Below are 23,409 nucleotides of genomic sequence, written 5' to 3' on the forward strand. Positions count from 1 at the left end.
TTACAGATATCCAAAATCAGACAGAAAGTTTTCCCTAGAACTTCTAAATTTTAGATGCAAGATCCAAATTACTCCCTTCCCTAGACTTTCAGTTTGTACCCAAGTGTTACAAACTTATTTTCAAAGTTCATTCTGACTTTGGAAATAAAACTGGGCATTTAAAACTTCTTTGAACCCATGACTTCATGAATAAAAGAAGAATAATACCTACAATGATTTTGTACAGTACTCTAAATCAACTCCCCTCTGTTTCCCTCCTCCTAAAGGACTGACTTAATTATAGAAGTAAAGCCCCCAAACCAATCAGCCTAATGACTAAGAATCCATTTAGCAATTGAAAGTTTTAGTATTTGAAACTCTGTGATTCTTCAAACTAGAAACCTCATGAATATGGTCTGTTACTGATTTTTATTAACAAATGCAACTAACACAATTTCATTCCTCACCAGGAGTGATTAAAGACTCTTAACTGCCAACTTAATCAGCATTGTTGAAGCATTACCTGTGAGGAGAGGAAAAAAGTACACTTGTCTTCCCAAATATCACACGTTCAATAACCAAATATACCTTCATTCAATGCTAAGTATATCATTCAGAACAGAAGTTTTAACAACAGGTGAAAAATGAAAAGCAAACTTTCTATCATTTTAGTACTGATAATCCTTATTACTAGTGAAGGAAAAATAATCAGTCTCCAGCCTATTTTAGCTGATCAATTAGTAGAGGAAATGAACTGATGGCAAGTCAAGCTACTCTCCGTAAGTACTTTTCCTCAACAAATTCAAAGACAAGCTCAAGAACTGGATACAGAATGGAAGAAGAGATAAGAAAGGACATAGTCCTCTAAGTCACATTATAGTACAGAATCAGCTCCACTCAACTCACTAAAATTATCACTAAGAATTTTCCAGCTGCTGGATCAGCTACTTTCTATCATTCATTATGAATACTGCTTAACTACATAAAATTATTGAAACACAAATATTTTAGCACTCATTTCACATGCTAGCAAGGTAATGCTCAAAATCTTCCAAGCTAGGCATTCAACAGTACATGAACCGAGAACTTCCAGATGTTCCAAGCTGGTTTTAGAAAAGGCAGAGGAACCAGAGATCAAATTGCCTTGAGAATCCCTTGGACTGCAAGATCAAACAAGTCAATCCTAAAGGAAATTAGGCCGGAATATTCATTGGATGGACTGATGCTGAAGCTGAAGCTCCAATACTTCGGCCACCTGACGCAAAGAACTGACTCACTGGAAAAGATCCTGATGCTGGGAGAGATTGAAGGCAGAAGAAGGGGACGACAGAGGGTGAAGTGGTTGGATGGCATCACTGATTCGATGGACATGAGTTTGAGCAAGCTCCAGGAGTTGGTGATGGACAGGGAAGCTTGGCATACTGCAGTCCATAGGGCTGCAAAGAGTCGGACATGACTGAGCGACTGAACTGAACTGAGTAGGTTCACTCTGACCTTCAGCTTACTACCAAAGGAAAATTTTTTAAGAATTTTGTAAACAAAGGAAGAACAGGAAGAAAAAAGAACCCCTACAGTTCAGTCTCTGAGTACAGCCACCATCCTTTATTATCCTATTCTTTAAAAAATACTCATAATTTTTCCCTAAAATACTTTATATTTGCTTATTGATACAGTATTAATGTTAGCGTGTCCATGAGCTATCTTTGGCTCTTTTCCTCTTCTCTAACTATAATTCTCTCTAGGTAGTGTTATCCAGTCTCAAGGATTTAAATACATGCATAATTATATTTTAATTTCAGCTCAGTCTTTTCTAACTTCAAACTCATACACTTAACAACATACTTGACCAAGATATCTAATAAGCATTTCAAACTCAGCATGTCCATGTCCTGATCTGCACTGCCACCCCTCCAACCTTTGTAACCCACAGTATTCCCCCATTTAAGCTGACAGCAATTCCATTTTTCAGGTTGCTGAAGTTCAAACCTTTGGAGTTGTTCTTGATTCCTACCCTGCTGTCACATCCCAAAATTTGGTAATGAAATCCTATTGCTTCAATCTTCCAAATATATCTAAAAACTAATCATATCTCACCATGTATTCTGAGCTACCACCATCTCTTACCTAGATTACTACAGGATTCCTAACAGATCTTCCTGCTTCCACTCTTGTACCCTTACAGTTCAGTCTTGAAACAGCTGCCAGAATGATCTTTTTAAAACTAAGCCAGAGGTCTCTCTTCTGTTCAAACCCTGCCATGGCTCTTCATCTCTCAGAGTTAAAAGCCAAAGTCCTTTCAGTGATATAAGGCCTTTCAGGATCTGACCTCATAGTGACCCTTCTGGGGCTTCCTTTGTGGCTCAGCTGGTAAAGAATGCACCTGCAATGCGGGAGACCTGGGTTCGATCCCTGGGTTGGAAAGATTCCCTGGAGAAGGGAAAGGTTACCCACTCCAGTATTCTGGCCTGGAGAATTCCATGGACTGTATAGTGACCCTTCTGTCCTCCTCTCCTGTTATCCTTCCTCCTGTTCATTCCTCCAGGATCCTTAAGGTTCCTTGGAGACACAGACAACCACCAGAATCACACCGAGAGTCCGTGCTTTTCTTGTTCTCTCTTTTCATCTTGAATCCAATTTATTTGCTTTTCTTACTCCCAATTTCCAGTTTTGTTAAGAATTTCCCTCCTCCTTTGGAAAGGCCCTCAAACATCATCAGATTTTCTATCCATCCTTAAAAACTCTTTTAATTCCTACTATGAAACACCCTGTGAAGAGAAGCTCCTTGGAATGGTCATCTCAGACTTCAATGTTTTTTTTTCTCCCTCTCCTTTTCCTTTTCTATCTTCTGTAAATACAGAAATTATCTGTCAAAATTTTGGTTGACAAAGCTTATGTTTGCACAAAAACTTGTACAAGAATGTTCGTAGTGGTTTTTTTTTGTAATTGCCAAAATCCATAAATAAGCAAAATGTTCTTAAATGGGTGAATGGATAAACAACCTATGTTGCATTCACACAATGGAATACTACTCTGCAAGAAAAGGGAATAAACTGATGCATGCAGCCATACATTACCTGATATTCTAGAAGAGCCAAAACTATAGTGACAGAAAACAGATTAGTGACTGCCAGGTGCTGAGGGGTTGGGGGGAATGTTGGAACTGTTCTGTGTCTTGATTACAGTGGTGTTTATGCAACTGTATGAGCTTGTTAAAATGCACAACACCATGAGCTAAAATGGTTTAATTTTACTTTGTGGAAATAAACCTCAATAAATCTAACTTTAACATAAGTAAAATGGAATAAAAATTCTTACCTGGAAGACACTTATCCCAAACATTCACTTGGTTAACTTCCTTACTTCCTTAAGGTCTTTGCTCAAAGATCACTTCTCAGTGAGGCCTACCCTGGCCAGTATGCTTAATATTGTGGGAAGGAAGGAAAGAAAGGAGAAGGGAGGAAGAAATTCACCCTCAGTGAACTCACTTCACCTTGCAAAGACTGTGGAAGATAGTACTAGAACTAGGAGTATATTCCCATGAGAAAATGGAGTAAGAGATTAGCTGGAACCTTCTGTCAAGACTCCAGTCATGCTTAGAGACTTGAAAAGAAGAACTCTGTGCAAAGGACAAAGAAAGGAGGAGTTCTCTTACCAAGAAAGATCTACACTCAGAGGCTCTGAGTCATGTGATATATATGTGTGTATATATATATATATATGTGTGTGTGTATGTATATGTGTGTGTGTGTATATATATATGTATATATACCTGGTACGCACTAATGTAAGAGTTTCATGGGAAAAAAAAAAAGCAAATCAAATATAATTTAAAGCTTAGCAAGCATTTCCTTACCCAAACATGGCAAAAGAGAAATAAGGAAATACATCTCAATGCCAGGTAAATGCAAATAAATTAATAATTTCTGCTAGAAGTATATACCTGTAACAGTTTGTTTTACCTGCAAACCTAAAGCTGAGATGATCAGCTTTAGAAACAAAAAACAAAAACAAAACCAAGACTCATCACCATTCTGAAATCTTAGACAGCATCTAACATCCTGAATTTATAGTTTCAGTCTTCAAAAAGGACACCAAAAGCTCCATTCTATTTAGAATAACATAAAGTGACAAACAGAAAAACTTGACATTTCAAGGATAAGGGAAAAATCAACAATTTATTCAAACACATCTTGGGTACCTAATATTTGTCAGGTCTGTGATAGGAGCTGATATGACCTTGAGTGTAGTGACTACAGTCAAAATAAGATACAAATATCAAATCATAAGCATTTGCTTTTAAGCATACTTAACAATTATATTGACAATGATTATGCATTCTGGCACTGTACTAGATGCTGAGGGATTACAAAAGTAAACAATAGATTATATTTATTGTTTCCTATGTATCCCAGACAGTGCATATTATCTCATTTATTAATCTAACAACTTTATGAGTTAAACTTCTTTGTTTTAGAGATGAAAGCTTAGAAAATTTAAGAAGCAAAACTAGCAAGAGTCAGAGTTGGGGTTTAATCTCAGACACTTCAAACTCCAGAACACATACACTCAACTGCTATGCTAAACTGTTTCCCTCAACTAGCTTTAAGTCTGGAGGACAGAAACATGAGCTTAGAAATGATGTTAATACATGTGGCCAGCTCCACCTCATTAGTGCCCCAAAGTCTACCTGGAAAATAAAAATGGCAAATTAAGTATACACAGGTAAAGAATGCACACATCTTACAGTACAGAATTACTCCCTAAAGGACAAACTTAAAGAAATAAATGGCTTGCACATAATGATGGCAATTTTACATGAGTAATAAAATGAATGAAAATAACACATAAAAGCAACTAAGTCCTTTCTACTCTAAAAAGACTGCTGTGCCATAATTTAATTCCTTCAGTGACAAGACCTTCAGTTCTGTTCAACTTATCTCTTTCTAACACATGAAAACAAAATCAGGTGACTTGGAATATAGAACGAAACTGAAAGTCATTTTTATGTATTTACCTAGAAACTTTTTTCATAAATTCTAAATACTTATATAGAAAAGGCTTCCTTCTGCCTCTAAGTAAAACTTCTTTCTACACGTTAGCTATACAAAACTTCCTAGGACAGATGGGCAGCCTGCAAGGCCTTCAAATCCTTTGTTTAAAAAGGTGGCAAATGGGTCCTATTGACCAATAAAGCCAGCCAGGTTTCTGGAAGCACTGACCCCAAAAAAGTCATTATGTCTCTTCATCTTGCAAGACCAGAGCAGACAAAGGAGCCAAAGCTAAAAGAGAAACCAAAGTAAGATCATATAAACATTAAAATCCATATCATAAAAATTTGTGACACAAACAGCCCCTGTTTTTTAATTAACACCACTGTCATAATGCTAACCTACAAAAACGAAAAGACTGACCTCACTCTGTTAAAAATTTTAATCTATCATTCAAGTAGGTAAAATCTCAGCAGTTGGTATGCATAAAAACTGCGAATCTCCTTTAAAATATATACAAGAGTTTTCTTCCCATGTAGAACAGGGAGCTAATAGAAGAATGTCATATACGACCACTAAAGACATCCCTAAATAGTGGCAAGGTTTCTTCTTAAAAAAGAAGTGGGTATGTATAGAACACCCTGATGAAGTCATCAAAATTCTATTAGAACTAATAAACAAATCCAGTAAGGTTGTAGGACATGAAATCAATATACAAAAAAACTGTTGCAATTCAAATCCCCTTTACAATTGCATCAAAAAGAATAAATATCTAGAATAAATTTAACCAAGGAAGAAAAAGACCTATATATCAAAATTTTCTGTATATATCAAAGACATTAATAAAAAAATTGATGACACAAATGAATCTGTATATTGAAAATGTCTGTAGATCAAAGATCTGTATATTGAAGATTTTTTTTTTAAATTGAAAATGACACAAATACATGGAAATATATTCCATGCTCATGGATTGGAAGAATCAAGACTATTAAAATATGATAACTATCTAACACAATCTACAAATTCATTGCAATCTCTATCAAAACTCCAATGACATTTTCCAAAGAAACAGAACAAAAAAACCACAAAATTTATAAGGAACCACACACACAAAAAATCCAAATAGTAAAAGCAATCCTGAGAAAGAACAACAAAGCTAGAGGCATCACACTCTCTGATTTCAAACTATATTACAAAGCTATAGCAATTAAAAGAGATGTGACTGGCATAAAAATAGACACACAGATCAACTGAATAGAAGAGAGCATGTAGAAACAAACCCAAATATAAATGGTCAATTAATTTACAACAAAGAAGCCAAGAATACAATAGGGAAAGGACAGTCTCTTCAGCTAACCATGTTGGGAAAACTGAACAGCCACATGCAAACAAACAAAATTCAACCACTATCTTACACCATAAATGGATTAAATTCACCATTCATGGATTTAATCAAGTGGATTAAAGATCTGAGCATTAGATCTGAAACCATTAAAATCCCAAAAGAAAATATAGGCAGTAAGCTCCTTGACATAGGTCTTGGCAATGATTTTTTTTAAATCTAATACCAAAAGCAATAGCATCAGAAATAAATTAGTGGGACTATATCATACTAAAAAGCTTCTGCACAGGAAAGAAAACCATCAACAAAATAAAAGGCAAGTTACTGAATGCAAAAAAATATCTGCAAATCATATATCTGATAAGTGGTAAATATCTAAAATATACAAAGAACTCTTACAATAGCAAAAAAAAAAAAAATCCAATTTAAAAATGGGGAGAAGATCTGAACTGACATTTTTCCAAAGACATACCGATAGTCAACAGGTGCATGAAAAGATGATCAACATCATTAATCATCAGGGAAATACAAATCAAAACGACAATGAGATATTACTTTACACCTGTCAGAATGGCTAACATCAAAAAGAACAAAAATAACAAGCACTGGCAAGAATGTAAAGAAAAGAGAACCCTCAGGAAGCTAAAGGCAAAGGTTAAAAGGAAAGATATACCATTTTGAATGTAGAGTTCCAAAGAATAGCAAGGAGAGATAAGAAAGCCTTGCTCAGTGATCAACAAAAAGAAACAGAAGAAAACAATAGAAAGGGAAAGACTAGAGATCTCTCCAAGAAAATCAGAGATACCAAGGAAACATTTCATGCAAAGATGGGCTCAATAAAGGACAAAAATGGTATGCACCTAAGAGAAGCAGAAGATATTAAGAAGAGGTGGCAAGAATACACAGAACTATACAAAAGAGATCTTCACAATCCAGATAATCACGATGGTGTGATCACTCACCTAGAGTCAGACATCCTGGAATACGAAGTCAAGTGGGCCTTAGGAAGCATCACTACGAATAAAGCTAGTGGAGGTGATGGAATTCCAGTTGCGCTATTTCAATTCCTTAAAGATGATGCTGTGAAAGTGCTGCACTCAACATGCCAACAAATTTGAAAAACAAAGCAATGGCCACAGGACTGGAAAAGTCAGTTTTCATTCCAATCCCAAAGAAAGGCAATGCCAAAGAATGATCAAACTACTGCACAATTGCACTCATCTTACATGCTATCAAAGTAATGCTCAAAATTCTCCAAGCCAGGCTTCAACCTGGCTTGTGAACCAGCTATGTGAACTGAGAACTTCCAGATGTTCAAGCTGGTTTTAGAAAAGTCAGAGGAGCCAGAGATCAAATTGCCAACACCTGCTGGATCATAGAAAAAGCAAGTGAATTCCAGAAAAACATCTACTTCTGCTTTATTGACTACATCAATGCCTTTGACTGTGTAGATCACAACAAACTATGGAAAATTCTTCAATAGATGGGAATACCAGACCACCTTATCGGCCTCCTGAGATATCTGTATACAGGTCAAGTAGCAACAGTTAGAACCAGACATGGAACAACAGACTGGTACCAAATTGGGAAAGCAGTACTTCAAGGCTGTATATTGCTACCCTGCTTATTTTACTTTATTTTATATCATGAGCAATGCCAGGCTGGATGAAGCACAAACTGGAATCAAGATTGTTGGGAGATATGCAGATGACACCACCCTTATGGCAGAAAGTCAAGAGGAACTGAACAGCCTCTTGATGAAAGTGAAAGAGAAGAGTAAAAAAGTTGGCTTAAAACTTAACATTCAAAAATCTAAGATCCTGGCATCCGGTCCCATCACTTTATGGCAAATAGATGGGGAAACAGTGGAAACAATGACAGACTTAATTTTATTGGGTTCCAAAGTCACTGCAGATGGTGACTGCAACCGTGAAATTAAAAGACACCTGATCCTTGGAAGAAAAGGTATGACCAACCTAGACAGCATTTTAAAAAGCAGAGGTATTACTTTGCCAACATAGGTACGTCTAGTCAAAGCTGTGGTTTTTCCAGTAGTCCTGTATGGATGTGAGAGTTGGACTATGAAGAAAGCTGAGCACCGAAGAATTGTTGCTTTAGATCTGTGGTGTTGGAGAAGACTTGAGAATCCCTTGGACTGCAAGGAGATCAAACGAGTCCATCCTAAAGGAAATCAGTCCCGAACATTCATTGGAAGGACTGATGCTAAAGCTGAAACTCCTATACTTTGGCCACCTGATGCAAAGAACTGACTCATTGGTAAAGACCCTGATGCTGGTAAAGATCGAAAGCAGGAGGAGAAGGGGACAACAGAGGATGAGATGGTTGGATGGCATCACTGACTCGATGGACATGAGTTTGGGCAAGCTCCAGGAGATGGTGATGGACAGGGAAGCCTGGTGTACTGCAGCCCATGGGGTTGCAAAGAGTCAGACACTACTGAGGGACTGAACTGAACTGACAGGAATTCCCTGGGTGGTCCTCTAAGCCATGCAGCGGGGCCAAAAGAAAGGAAGTTAAACTGGTGCAGAAACTATGGAAAATAGTATAGAGGTTCTTCAAAAAAGTAAAAACAGAACTACAATATGACCTAGTAATTCTACTTCTGGGCATTTATCTGAAGAAAATGAAAACACTAACTTGAAAAGATATTTGCACCCCAATATTAATTGCAGCATTGTTTGCAACAGCCAACATACTAAAACGACTTAAGTGTCCATTACTGGACAAATGAATAAAAAACTGAGACATACACACAGACACATATACATATAATGGAATATTATTCAGTCATAAAAAGAATAGAATCTTGCCATTATGACAACATGGATGGACCTCGAGGGCACTATACTAAGTGAAGAAAGCCAGACAAAGACAAATACCGTATGATGTCTTTTACACACAGAATCTAAAAACTATTCAAACACATATATAAGTGTATATATATATATAGATGTGTGTGTGCTCAATCATGTTTGACTCTCTGCAACTCCATAGATTGTATAGCCTGCCAGGCTCCTTTGTCCATTGGATTTCCCAGGCAAGAAAACTTAACACATTGAAAATAGCTCAGTTGTGTCCGACTCTTTGAGACCCCATGGACTACACAGTCCATGTAATTCTCCAGACCAGAATACTAGAGTGTGTAGCCATTCCCTTCTCCAGCGGATATTCCCAACCCAGGGATTGAACCCAGGTCTCCCACAGTGCAGGCAGATTCTTTACCAACTGAGCTATCAGGGAAGTTCATATAGCAAATATAAAAATTATATATAATATATATTATATACATATGTGTATACACACACACACACACACACACACATATAAACCCAAGTTCACAGAACAGATTGGTGGTGCCAGAGGTGGCAGGGGTGGGGAGAAGTTAGAGAAATTGCTGAAAGGAGTCAAAAGGTAAAAAGAAAAAATAAAATTAAAAACAAAAACAAAATTTTTTTTAGAAAAAAGAAGCACGGAGTAATGGGGCTCTTAAGCTTCTCACAAGACAGCCCTTTTAAGACATCAATATCCCCTCCAAAGTGCTGGATATCCCTCCATTAAAGCCCACATTAAAGAATTTGAGATAAAACAGTAACAGCAAGCCAAATAAAAAGGTGGGGGGAGAGAAAAATGGGAATAACTATAACAGATGTGTAAAAAGAGCACTTTTGTGAACCTGGAGAGAAATTTATATGACCAGTTTTCAGAACCTTTTTCTGAATATTAAAAACAATTCCAATATCAATGATATGGGGTAAAAGAAGTTAAACAATCTACTGAAAGGGAGAAGATATTTGCATATGATATGACTGATAAGGGGTTAATACCCAATATATATAAACAGCTCATATAATCCAATATTAAAAAAAACAACCCTGAACAATCCAATTTAAAAAATGGGCAGAAGCTCTGAATTGACATTTTTTCCAAAAACATACTGATGGCCAATAAGCACATGAAAAGATGCTTAACATCACTAATCATCAGGGAAATGAAAATCAAAACCACAGTGAGATATCATCTCACACCTATCAGAAAGGCTATCATTAGAAAGACAAGAAATAAGGATGTAGAGAAAAGGGAACCCTTGTGCACTGATGGTAAGGATGTAAACTGGTACAGACACTGTGGAAAACAGTATGGAGATTGCTCAAAAAATTAAAAATAGGAAAAAAAATTAAAAATAGGACTACCACATAATAAAGCAATTTCATTCCTGAGTACATATCCAAAAAAAATGAAAACACTAGTTCAAAAAGATACATGCACTCTAATGTTCAAGTTAGACAGAGAAAGACAAATACTCTTATCTCTTATACCTGGAATCTAAAAAAAAAGCAAACAAATATATATAACAAAAAAGAAACAGACTTACAGACACAGAGAACTAACTAGTGGTTAGTGGGAGAGGAAAGAGAAGGGGGACAAGTTAGGAGTCTGGAACTAAGAGATACAAACTACTTGTATAAAATAGATAAGCAACAGAATACAGTGTACAGCACAAGGAAATACAGCCATTATTTAAATGGAGTTTAATCTGTAAAAATACTGAATCACTGTATTATACCTGAAATTAATATCATAAACCAACTATACTTCAATAAAGAAGCTAATTTTAAAATATAAAAGGATTGCTTATATTCTCTTGACCTACATTCTAAATGACTCCAAGAGATCTCTGAGAAATAAGAAACATGCAAATACCTTTACAAACAATTTTTTAAAGTTTACTTTACTAATCCTATACTCTCTAAATAAAAAATAAAATTTCTTTAATGAACATGAATGGTACTGCTGATGATCAAAAGAGATGCATAATTCAGAAATGCTTAGAGTATCATAGATACTTTTAAGCATAATGAACTGTAGTGATTACTTTGTTCAAATCCTACATTATTTAATTTGGCTCACAGTTTATTTTTCAAGAGAATTTGAGTATACACAAAGTTTTCCTTGGGTGTCTATTCTTTATTGATTACATCCACAGCAACAAGGAAACAAAACAAGGGCAACTCACTGCAACTCCAGATTGGCTACCGAACATGAGAATATGTGAGGAACTAATGGAAACAAGGCAGGCCTGTTAGAGCCCATGAATATTTCAGAAGAATAATGAAAAAGGGTGCCAGATGGGTTTGCTTGCAGCTGGCTAACAACTAAATTTCTGACCAAAGCTAAATGCTTCCTTACATAATTTATCAAGCACTTTTCAGTTCCCTTCTACTACCACCCTTTTCGTTCTTTCTTTTTTCATTTTCCTTTTTTAAAGAGCGATACCACCATCGTTTCTCTTTCAAATGGGACTGTTTCTTGGTTTGGTGTTTTTTTTAATTTTTAAAGAAAAGAATACCTGTATCCTCTGTACTGCTGAGGACAAAGTATGAGTCTAGGTGTTATTACTGAAGCAAAAATGAACAAAGGAAGTGCTAGAAAATCCTAACTACTCTTTTCTAAACAAAGTAGTTTAAAATAAACACTAATTGCCAAGCGTTATCAGGCATAAATACAAATCAGCTCTGCTTAGCTAGCAGAGGTGAAGCTTCATCCTTCCCAGAGCACACAGGTCCCTGCCTACCTCTCCAGACTCATCTTCTAACACTCTAACCTATGTTCCAGAGACAAAAGCAGCCGAATTCACTCAAGCTCTTTTAACAATAAAAATTAAAATTACAAATAAGATTTAAGTGCCTACTGTGTGCCCAGAATAGCTCAGTTGGTAAAGAATCTGCCTGCAGGAGACCTGGGTTTGATCCCTGGGTTGGGAAGATCCCCTGGAGAAAGGAAAGGCTACCATTCCAATATTCTGGTCTGGAGAGCTCCATGGACTATACAGTCCAAGCCGTCGCAAACAGTTGGACACAAATAAGTGACTTTCACTTTCATGTGCCAGGCACTGTTCTAAGCATTTGACCAGCAAATCCCAAGAGGAGTTAGAGTTCTATTATTATCAGGTAGAGGAAATTTAAGTGCCTTGCCCAAAGCAGTCTGCTTCAGAGCCTGCACTCAAATTCTGCTCGCTATGCCTCTCTGAAACAGCAGATCAGTATTATCTCTTTCAAATACAGATTGCTCAAAATCCTGCACACTACTACCACAGCTTTGACACATTCTATTTAAAATCACTGTTGAAGGTTTTAAGTCCTAAATCAGAAATTTAAAGGCTTTAATATTGCCAAAATCATTGTGGTAGCCAACCTGCAAGACAGCTCAATCCCCGTCATCTGACAACATTCACAGCCCTGAGGATACCCTCTCACACTGAACCAGGGCAGGACTGTGGGTCCTACACATAAGACAGGAACCATGGTATGCCATGGTATCTTACTTCTGAGATAAGGTATAAAAAACCCCACAGATTCCATCATAAGCCCCCTCTCCATCAGTCTATCTGTGATTGTCTGTCTCTCTCACCACTTGCTCTGAGGGAAGTCAGCAGTCGTGTAATTAGGATGAACAGGCAGCCTACAAAGAGGCCCAAGTGGTAAGAAACAGGCTGCTAACAGTTACACAACTGAGTTTAGAAGCAGACTCTTCAGGAACAGTTGGGCAGGGCCCTGGGGTGACTGCACTCCCTGCCAGCAGCTTGACTGCAACCTTGTAATAGACAGACTCTGAGCCAGAACCATCCAGTTAAGCCCCCCCTGGATTTCTGACCCTCAGAAAGTATGCAAGATAATAAACACTTCTGTTCAGTGCTAAATATTAGGATAATTTGTTCCATCGCAATAGTTAACTAATACAAGCAAGTGGCCCTACTGACAGCTTACTTAAAACAGATGTTAATAGAAAGAGCCTTTTATTTTACAATACAGAGAATACAGTCAATATTTCATAATAACTGTAAGTGAAGCATTCTCTTTCAGTTCAATTCAGTCGTTCAGTCATGTCTGGCTCTTTGCGACCCTGTGGACTGTAGCACACCAGGCTTCCCTGTCCATCACCAACTCCCAGAGCTTGCTCAAACTCATGTCCATCAAGTCGGTGATACCATCCAACCATCTCATCCTCTGTCGCCCCCTTCTCCTGCCTTCAATCTTTCCCAGCATTGGGGTCTTTTTCAGTGAGTCAGCTCTTCACATCAGGTGGCCAAAATATTGGAATTTCAGCTTTAGCATCAGTCTCAATGAATATTCAGGACTGATTTCCTTTTGGATTGACTCGTTTGATCTCCTTGGAGTCCAAGGGAATCTCAAGAGTATTCTCCAACACCACAGTTCTAAGGTATCAATTCTTCGGTGCTCAGCTTTCTTTATGGTCCAAATCTCACATCCATACACAACGACTGGAAAAACCACAGCTTTGACTAGACAGACCTATGTTGGCAAAGTATTATCTCTGCTTTTTTTTTTTTTTTTTTTTAGTTCTACCACTTTATTGCTACCAACGCACTTCCCTCCACCCTCGTGCACACATGCTCAGTCATGTAATCCCATGGACTTCAGCCCGCCAGACTCCTCTGTCCATGGACTTTTCCAGGCAAGAATACTGGAGTGGGTTGCCATTTCCTTCTCCTATCTCTGCTTTTTAAAATACTGTCTAGGTTGGTCATAACTTTTCTTCCAAGGAGCAAGCGTCTTTTAATTTCATGGCTACAGCCACCATCTGCAGTGATTTTGGAGCCCAATAAAATAAAGTTGGTCGCTGTTTCCACTGTTTCCCCATCTATTTGCCATGAATGGTGAGAGTGGATGCCATGATCTTCATTTTTTGAATGTTGAGTTTTAAGCCAACTTCTTCACTTTCCTCTTTCACTTTCATCAAGAGGCTGTTTAGTTCTTCTTTGCTTTCTGCCATAAGGATGGCATCATCTGCATATCTGAGGTTACTGATATTTCTCCCAGCAATCCTGACTCCAGCTTGTGCTTCATCCAGTCCAGCATTCCTCATGATGTACTCTGCATATAAGTTAAATAAGCAGGGTGACAATATACAGCCCTGATGTACTCCTTTCCTGATTTGGAACCAGTCTGTTGTTCCAAATCTGATTCTAACTGTTGCTACTTGACCTGCATACAGATATCTCAGGAGGCAGGTAAGGGGGTCTGGTATTGCCATCTCTTGAAGAATTTTCCAGTTTGTTGTGATCCACACAGTCAAAGGCTTTGGTGTAGTCAATAAAGCAGAAATAGATGTTTTTCTGGAACTCTTGCATTTTCGATGATCCAATGGATGTTGGCAATTTGATCTCTGGTTCCTCTGCTTTTTCTAAATCCAGCTTGAACATCTGGAAGTTCTTGGTTCATGTACTGTCGAAGCCTGGCTTGGAGAATTTTGAGCATTACTTTGATAGCATGTGAGATGAGTGCAACTGTGCAGTAGTTTGAACATTCTCTGGCACTGCTTTTCTTTGGGACTTTAATGAAAACTGCCCTTTTCCAGTCCTGAAAACTCCTGAGTTTTCCAAATTTGCTGGCATGTTGAGTGCAGCACTTTCACAGCATCATCTTTCAGGATTTGAAATAGCTCAACTGGAATTCCATCACCTCCACTAGCTTTATTCATAGTTTGTAAGGCCCACCTGACTTCGCATTCTAGGATGTCTGACTCTAGGTGACTGATCACAGCATTGTGATTATCTGGGTCATTAAGATCTTTTTTGTATAGTTCTTCTGTGTATTCTTGCAACCTTTTCTTAATATCTTCTGCTTCTGTTAGGTCCATACCATTTCTGTCCTTTACTGTACCCATCTCTGCATGAAATGTTCTCCTGGTATCTAATTTTCTTGAAAATTACCTGAAATTTATGATACTGTAAATCAACTAAATCTCAATTATAAAAAAAGAAGTAGAAAAAGATCAGCAAAAAAAGGTCTAAATTTCTAAGCCAGAATAACATTGGTGCTTTAAATAATTAGTTACATCTTGGGAATTCCCTGGCAGTTGAGTGGTTAGGACTCCACACTTTTACCACAGGGGGAACAGGTTTGAGTCCTAGTCTGGGCACTAAGATCCCACATGTCACATGGTGTGGGCCCCCCCCCCCCCCCCCGATTAGTCACATCTTTAAAATCTATGTCAATTTAACTTTCAAAATGTTAAAAGATTTACTTCTAGATTTAATTACTACATTTTATTAATGAGACATTTCATATTGTTTATCTATCACATAAACTGCAATTGGGATCTGAAGATTAAATAGAAAACCAAAATTCATTTTACTAAAAGTGTACATAAAAGAGTACTAATCTTGTGCTCACTTCGGCAGCACATATACTAAAATTGGAACGATACAGAGAAGATTAACATGGCCCCTGCACAAGGATGACATGCAAATTTGTGAAGCATTCCATATTTTTATACATTATGGAATATTACTCAGCCATTAAAAAGAATTCATTTGAATCAGTTCTAATGAGATGGATGAAACTGGAGCCCATTATATAGAGTGAAGTAAGTCAGAAAGATAAAGACCAATACAGTATACTAATGCATATATGTGAAATTTAAAAAGATGGTAACGACAACCCAATATGCAAAACAGAAAAAGAGACACAGATGTACAGAACAGACTTTGGGACTCTGTGGGAGAAGGCGAGGGTGGGATGTTCTGAGAGAACAGCACTGAAACAAGTATACTATCAAGGGTGAAACAGATCACCAGCCCAGGTTGGATGCATGAGACAAGTGCTCAGGGTTGGTGCACTAGGAAGACCCAGAGGGATGGGATGGGGAGGGAGGCAGGAGCGGGGATAGGGATGGGGAACACATGTAAATCCACGGCTGATTCATGTCAATGTATGACAAAAACCACTATAATATTGTAAATTAGCCTCCAACTAATAAAAATAAATGGAAAAAAAAAAAGTACTAATCTTTAGAGTAACATTTAAAAGATTGTGGTTGAAATGACAATATATGACATTTATTTCAAGTAATTCTATACTGGTAGGTAGGAGGAAAGAGGGGGAAGCTAAAATAATATGCTAGTAAGCTGATGGGCACATATGTTTGTGCATTTTTAATCACTCAGTCATGTCCGACTCTTTGTGACCCCATGGACTACAGCCCACCAGGCTCCTCTGTCCATGGAGGCACATGAGGGTTCATTAAACTACTCTTTCTCAAGTATGTGTTAAACCCTCCATACTAATGAGGGATTTAGTTTTTGTTTTGGCCTGTTTTTTTTTTTTTTCCTTCCTAAGGAGACAGAACAAAATATACTCTACACTGCCTAATTTCCTACTTAACTACCAAAATCCACCAAAACGTCCATTCAGCATACCAAGACTCCATGAAATCAAGGTGATGTCACATGATTTATAGAAATGCATCTTACCAAAGAAAAAGGTTAATCAAACGTGTGTTCTGTACTTCTTTAGATAATATTGTTTGCTTTGACTGCAAGGTGTGGCTTGTGGGATCTTAGTCCCAACCAGGGATTGAACCCAGGCCCTCAGCAGTGAAACCACTGGACAGCCAGGAAATTCCTGATAATAAAGTTTTTTAAAGTAAAATTTTCATCAATGCAGCACATGTAGTTCTACTTCTGAATTATTTTCAAGTATCTATTAAAAGAAAGAATAATCTTATTTTCCAGTCCTTTGTTATTTTGCCATACTTGGCCAGCCAGTCTCATAGACTTTGAGGCCCACCCAGGGGATACTTGTGTCAGCAAGGAAGGATGCAACTGCAGTTAGGCATAAACATGAAAATTTGTGTTAAATGTGTTAAAACACAGTTAATGAGATTCCAGGCATTTCTCTGTAATTTGAAATGGAATCTGAAACAATATGCTTGTCTAAAACTATGCTATTGCAACTACTGGGCTTTCACTATAAACAAAAAATAAATAAATATGAAGACACTTAAAATGAAAGAAAAAAAGAAAGGATTATATCTATTGAGTCCTTTTACATTTATGTCATTGATCCCTTCTGACCGACATACAGCCCTTTTGACTGACCCTGTAGCCTGCTAGGTTCCTCTGTCCATGGAATTCTCCAGGCAAGAATATTGGAGTGGGTAGCTGTTCTCTTCTCCTGGGGATCTTCCTGACCAGGAATTGAACCAGGGTCTCCTGCACTGCCAGCAGATTCTTTACAAGCTGAGCTACTGGGGAAGCCCTGAAGACACTTAATATGAAGGGGAAAAAAAGAAAGGATTATATCTATTGAGTCCTTTTACATTTATGCTGTTGAGCCCTTCCAACATACATATGTAAGTCTTGCGTATGTGGGTGTCTTTGGTCAATCAGAGGCATACCTCCGAGATACTGTAGGTCTGGTTCCAGACTATCAGCACTGAAGCTAATATTCCAATAAAGTGAGTCACATGAACTTTTAGGTTCTCCAGCATATAGTAAAGTTACAGCTACACTATCCTGTAGTCTAAGTGTGCAGCAGCACTACGCCTAAAAAAAACAATGTGCATACCATAATTTAAAAATTCTTTATTGCTAAAAGTGCTATCTATCATCTGAGTCTTCAGTGAGTTGCAATCTTTTTTCTGTGGAGGTTCTTGTCCTGAGGCTGATAGCTGCTGACTGATCAGGTGGTGGATGGTTAAAGGCTTGGGTGGCTGCAGCAGTTTCTTTTGTTTTAGTTTTTAGTTTTTGGCTGCACTGTGTGACTTGTCGGATCTTAGTTCCCCTACCAGGGATCAAACCCACACCCTCAGCCATGAAAGCTCGGAATCTTAACTACCGGACCACCATGGAATTTTCTGTGGCAACTCCTTAAAATAATACAACAGTAAAGTTTGCCCCATCCTTTCCTGAATGATTTCTCTGTAGTATGCAATGCTGTTTGATAGCATTTTACCCACAGTGAGAATACTTTAAAAATTGGAGTTAATTCTCTCAAATCCTGCTGCTGCTTTATCAACTCAGTTTATGTAATATGTCATTTCAACAATCTTCACAGCATCTTCACCAGGAGTAAATTCCATTTCCAGAAACCAATTTGTTTATCCGTAAGAAACAGCTGCTCATCCATCCAAGTTTTATCATGAAATTACAGAAACCCAGTTATATCTTCAGGTTCCACTTCTAATTCTACTTATCTTGCTATTTCCACACCAAATCATCCATGAAAGCTGGAACTGACTTCTTTCAAACTCCTATAAATGTTGGTATTTTTCCCTCTTTCCATAAATCACAAATGTCCTTAATGGCATCTAGAATAGTGAATCCCTTCCAGAAGGTTTTTAATTGACATTACCCAGTTCCAGCAGAAGAAACACTGTTTTTGGCAGCTACAGTCTTATGAAATGTACTTCTTAAATAATAAGACTTGAAAGTCAGAATTACTCCTTGATCCATAAGTTGTATAATGAATGCTGTGTTAGCAGATATGAAAACAACATGAATTCTCATTGTAAATCTCCATCACAGTTCTTGGGTGACCAGGTGCATAGTCAAGTGAGCAGCAATATTTTGAAAGGAATCTTCTTTTCTCATCAGGTCTCAACAGTGGACTTAAGATAATCAGTAAACCATGTTGTAAACAGATGCTGTCTTTGTTGTTCCATTTACAGAGCACAGGCAGAGTAGATTTAGCATTTTCTTAAGGGTCCTAGGATTTTCAGAATAGTAAATGAGTACTGCCTTCAACTTCAAGTCACCAGCTACATCAGCCCCTAACAAGAGTCAGCCCATTCTTTGAAGCCAGGCACTGACTTCTCCTCTCCAGCTATGAAAGTCCTACATGATATCTTCTTCAAATAGAAAGCTGCTTTATCTACACTGAAAATCTGTTGTTTAGTGTAGTCACTTCCATTAATTATCTGAGCAATAGCTTCTGGATAAACAGCTTCAGTTTCTACATTACCACTTGCTTCCTCACCTCGCACTTTTATGTTAGGGAGATGGCTTCTTTCCTTAAACCTTATGAACCAACCTTTGCTAGTTTCTAACTTTTCTTCAGCAGCTTCCTCACCTCTCTCAGCCTTCAGAGAATTTAAGAGAGTTAAGGCCTTGCTCCAAATTAGGCTTTGGTTTAAGGGAACGTTGCGGCCTGTTTTTCTATCCAGATCACTACAACTTTCTACACATCAGCAATAAAGCTGCTTCACTCTCATCATTCATGCAGTCACTAGAGGAGAACCTTCAAGTTCCTTCAGGACGTTTTCCTTTGCATTCACAGCCTGGCTAACTGTTAGGCACAGGGACCTGGCTTTCTGTTTGCCTCGGCTCTTGCCTTTCTCACTAAGCTTACTCATTTCTAGCTTTTGATTTAAAACAGGAGACATGCAACTCTTTCTTTCACTTAAACATCAGAGGCCATTGTAGGGTTTCCTGGCCTAATTTCCATATTGCTGTGTCTCAGGAAACAGGGAGGCCTGAGGAGAGGGAGAGACACAGGGGAAGAGTGGATTCAAACAGCAGTCAGAATACACACATACATCGATTAAGTTCTATCTTACATGGGCTTGGTTAGTGGTGCAATTACAATAGTAATATCAAAGACACTTATCACAGGTCACCATAACAAATATTACAGTAATAATGAAAAAGTCTGAAATACTTCAATTACCAAATGTGACAAAGGGACAGAAAGTGAGCAGCTGCTATTGGAAAAATGGCATCAACAGATTTGCTGGACACAGGGTAAAAAAAAAAAACAGTCCATAAGATGAAAAGTAATAAAGCAAAGTGCACACACACACAAAAATCATGTCTGTATGTGTAGATAATCTATCCCTAAAACAGATGGTCAACCAATAAAATCTGTAATTCTCATGTGTACAACAGCCCAAAGTTGGTCCTGTGTTCATTTAGAATGTGATTTAAGTTTAATGAGTTTATTATGATTCTTTTTAAGTACAATGTAAGTGCCATACTTTCTATCAGATTAAAGGGGTGGGCTCTTTTACTCATGAAAACCGTTAAGTTCTTCTGTAGGAAAAGGGGCTTAAATTTGAACCCAGAAGACCCTTTCTGGTTCTTTTTTTACCACAAGCAATGCAAATTTAGGCATATTACTTAAAATCTCTGAACATGACTGCCAACAGCAAGCCAGGGTTAGTACCTGACCTGCTATAAGCAATAAAAAATATAACTTGGGCAATATCTTTATCATTAATGTTACTCACTAAAGTGGGGTAAAAGGGCAATTAATATGGATAAGAGAAATATATCAAAGATCAGAGGTTAAGAGTACACTCTGAAACTGATAAGAAACATGTCATGGAACATAGTATGTCTCCAGAAGGATACACAAGAAAGTGATAACTAAAGTTGCCTCGAGGAAAGGAACTAGACAGCTGGGAAAAGGGACATATTGTTTAATGTAATCTTTTTGTATCTTCTAAAAATGATACCACATGAGTATATTATCTATTTCAAAAATAATTATGGACTTCCCTGGTGATCCAGTGGTGAAGAATCCACCTTGCAAAGCAGAGGATAAGGGTTTGATCCCTTGTCAGGGAACTAAGATCCCACAGGCCATTGAGCAACCAAGCTGTGTGCCACAACTAGGGAGCCCACAGGCCACGACTACCGAACACACACACAGCGACCAGAGAGTCTGCCCGACACTGTGAAAGATCCCACATGACACAACAGGGACCCGAGGCAGCCAAATCAATCAATCAATAAACATTTAAAAACAAAAATAATGGATAAAATTAGCTGTCATTTTAAAGAAAGGACACAGCCCTAGGGACTATCTTTTAATGTCTAAAGGAGAGTTCCAGAAACACCTTAAACCTCACCAGTGTCTGGGGTTTAATCCAATCAATATGTTAATAAGAGTAGTCGCTACTGTTTATTGAGCGATTATATCTTACCAGCCTCTACAGTACGCACTACACATGCAGCTTCAGCCCACTGGTAGGCAGAGCTCTACCGCAGTAACAAAAGGCCTGAATGTTCTAGGCAGGAATGCCTAGAACCCTGTACAAGCACTTACGAACTGGTGAGGGAGTTGTTTGATGTACAAACTCCAGAGAGTTTATGCAGCATATGGTTCACTGCCTCACAGCTGAAGAATACAGATGCGTTCTAAATGCTCTACTAAAGCCTGCCACAAAAGCTGTGCATTTAACTACGAACTGAAGCGCTGGGGAGAAAGGTAAATTATTCACTAATTAATGCCCAATGAATTATCCTAACTCAAAAAACACGTCTCTCAGCTTGTGTCCTGGGCAGTTTCCATATTTTCCTTAATAATAATTTTGCTTTGTTTTGGCTGCACCACACAGCATGAGGGATCTCAGTTTCCTGACCAAGGATCCAATCCCCACCCCCTGCAGTGAAAGCTCGGAGTCTTAACCACTGGAGCACCTGTGAAGTCCCTATGGTATTTTTTAATACTTCATGTTTAAAAACAGAGATTTAAATGAACACACATACATTCTTGGCTCCAAGGAAAAAAAAGGAGGGAGAGAAAAGGAGAACAAAGAGTGCATGAGTTATGTCTATAAATAGTGGTAAATGTGACATAATATAAAGGCTATGGAATTCTGGGTCTGAAGCCCTGAATTCAAGTTCTAGTTCCAATACTTGCACACGCACACACACACACACACACACACACACACACACACACACACACACCCTTTAACAGTTAATCACTATTATTATAAGATGTGGAGAATGTGGTTTCAGTCCACCCCAATATAAAGAAAAATAACATCACACCAGCACCATCACTACCACAAATTCAAAACTAAACTCATCTCCGTCTCTCAAACTTATTTCCTCCTGTATTCCTGCTATGAATGACACTCTTAGAGCCCTGTTGCCCGGGGGGCAAAGTCTAGTCATGTGCATCTCACCTCCCTTTAACCTCACATACACTAGTGTATGTCTATTCTGTTTCCTACATCCATCCTTGCTTCTTTACTCCCACCACCACTACCCTAATTCAGGCCCTTCCTCTCTAGTTTGTTTTGTAAAACAATCTAATTGGTTCCCCTTCTCTAGTTTCTCCCCAGTTTAATTCTATTCTAACCCCTCATCCAGAGTGATATTCTTAGAACTCAGCCCAGAAGCACATTCTGTCTTCAAAGTCTAGCATTCAAAGAGGCTGCACTTCAGCAGCCAATCCTCCACTCTTCCATTGTGAAGAGATCCTATACTTTCATTCCAAACTGGTCTCTAAACAGTTAGCTTAACCCCATTTTCCTTGGCCACACTAATGGTTCAAGGATGCCCTCAAGGCAGTGTGACCTAAAGTGGACCGGTCATAGCAAAGACCCAGGTTCTTATTTCAGACATGAGTGGGGAGTGGAGGAGGAAAAGTTAAATCTCCCCTAGGGAAGACATGAGGTGCAAATGTGAAGCCATTTTAATACCATGAAGGAAGCCAAACTGAAGAGGAAGTAAACACTGGGGACAGACAGAGCGTAAAGAACTGCAGTGAACTGGGACGAGTGCTCTGTTTAAACTAGACCTGATCACCTTCTCCCGAAGAAAACTGTTGTGTGAACCAGTCAAATTCCTTCATTTCTCAGGTCCTCTTTGACCTATAGTCACAAGCATTCTAACTGACAGAAAAAACTTCTAAAAGCTAGACTCAACTCATCTCCATTGTATGAGATGCTTAAAGGAGGCTAGTCTATATACCTCTTTTTAAGTGGGTAAGGTACATATCCAGTTACAGAAACAAAAAGTGGGAGCAGAGACCTGGGCATAAATAAACCCTCTCTTCACCATGGTTTGCCTCTCTACTTTCTTTTGTGAATGTGTTAATATTCTCAAAAAAATTTTTCAAGAATCACTGCTACACACAGACCTTAGAACAACTAAAATTCACCTCAATTCAGCCCATCCTAAAAAAATAAAAATAACTAAACAGAAACAAAAATGCAAATAATACCTCTCCAGATAAGAACTAAAGTCCTCTCTCCCTCTCTCCCTCCCTCCCTCCTTATCTGTCTCTCTCTCCCCTTAAAAAAATTTCTCTTGGAGAAGGAGTTTTGCCTCATTTACTCATACAATTTTTAGAATGCATAGTCATTATTGACAAAACTCACATTCACGGCAGGAAACGGACAGGTTTAAGGAAAATGAGAGCAACACATCTGTTCTTGTAAAGTTTTTTTCAGTTACGATGACAAACATCCCCCTTTTGGTATGTGAAGGTCTCTGGTTGGTTAGTTAAACATATGACTTTAAACATCTGACTAAGTATC

The 23,409-nt window shown here is 38.1% G+C and overlaps 1 protein-coding gene and 1 non-coding gene across 5 annotated transcripts in view; one reads left to right on the forward strand and one right to left on the reverse strand.

Annotated features, from left to right (window-relative positions):
* Positions 1-23,409, reverse strand: part of DENND5B (DENN domain containing 5B) — a 212,454-nt gene that overhangs the window by 173,621 nt on the left and 15,424 nt on the right. The window lies entirely within an intron of this gene.
* Positions 15,520-15,626, forward strand: LOC133044130 (U6 spliceosomal RNA). The gene has a single exon (XR_009689873.1). It is a non-coding gene; the product is annotated as a U6 spliceosomal RNA (small nuclear RNA).

Source organism: Dama dama, chromosome 22 (assembly GCF_033118175.1).
Source record: "Dama dama isolate Ldn47 chromosome 22, ASM3311817v1, whole genome shotgun sequence".
Lineage (NCBI taxonomy): Eukaryota > Metazoa > Chordata > Mammalia > Artiodactyla > Cervidae > Dama > Dama dama.